General features: G+C 41.9%; 1 non-coding gene across 1 annotated transcript; it reads left to right on the top strand.

Moving 5' to 3' along the window:
* The first annotated feature begins 259 nt into the window (after nucleotides 1–259).
* trnaf-gaa (transfer RNA phenylalanine (anticodon GAA)) lies at nucleotides 260–332 on the top strand. The gene has a single exon. It is a non-coding gene; the product is annotated as a tRNA-Phe (tRNA).
* Nucleotides 333–1,083: the final 751 nt, after the last annotated feature.

Genomic DNA, 1,083 nt, shown 5'->3' with positions numbered 1-1,083 from the left:
CAATTAGAAAGGTTTTAGAAAGCGGGCTGAAGTCCAAGCAAAACCCAGCCGGTAAGCTCAGTTGGTTGGAGCGTCGTGTTAATAACGCCAAGGTCTCGGGTTCGATCCCCATACAGGCCAGCGTCTTTTGTTCTCTGGGAGCTCAGCTCTGCTCTTCATGCAAATTGACAGGTGGACTCACGGACATACCCGCTGTCTAAACAGTGTGCAGTTGTGGCTAAAAGAGCTCATTTGGCTGTCAAAACAGTGTGCAGTTGTGGCCAAAAGAGCTCATTTGGTAGAGCGTGAGACTGAAAATCTAAAGGTCCCTGGTTAGATCCCGGGTTTCGGCAGATGCCACCAGTCTTTTCCTATTGTTCGAGGGGGCCAGTAACCAATCACTAATCACTGGGTTCCAGCCCCTCTGTCTAACTGCTTCCCCACAGTCACAGCTCTATCTGCCTCCCAGTCGGCCACCAACAAAGCTGTGTTGGTTCAATGGTGTAATGGCTAGCACTCTGTGCTTTGAGTACAGCGATCCGAGTTCAAATCTTGGTGAAACCTGTGTGCTTTCTTGCGGCAGGAAAAGAAAAAAAGAAAAACTTTGGTGGTGGTGCTGTTGGCGAGCCTGTAAGTGTTTTAGTCTTTGTGGCCCTGTGAGCAAAGGCTGCTCCTGTCAAAGTTCCATGGTGTAATGGTAAGAAGGAAAGAATCTGGGAAAGAAGAGTGATGGCAAAACAAAACAAAATTATACTTGATGTGTGGTGTTTGTTTAAAAGGTGTTGGGAAATGTATATAGTATGTTTGAATAGTTATTTTAAACAGGAACAAAAAAATGAGGAATTTGATAAGGCTTTTTCTTCAGAGGTTTACTCAGTTTTCATGGAGTTTAATATTGCAATACCAGGAATGGAATAATGTGGAAGAAAAATATATTTTTATTCATATGAATGTATGTTTTTAATTAGATTTTAATTGGAATGTTAATCTCTGTCCTCGTGAGAGGCGTAATGTATTTTCGAAAACCTCTCATCATATGTTTTTTAAAGAGAATATTAAATTTGATGTGAAAAAAAAAGCACTCTGGGCTTTGAATCCAGCAAT

Source organism: Sinocyclocheilus rhinocerous, unplaced genomic scaffold (assembly GCF_001515625.1).
Source record: "Sinocyclocheilus rhinocerous isolate Xijiao unplaced genomic scaffold, SAMN03320098_v1.1 scaffold43182, whole genome shotgun sequence".
Classification (NCBI taxonomy): Eukaryota; Metazoa; Chordata; class Actinopteri; order Cypriniformes; family Cyprinidae; genus Sinocyclocheilus; species Sinocyclocheilus rhinocerous.
This window is presented reverse-complemented; position numbering and strand designations above follow the sequence as displayed.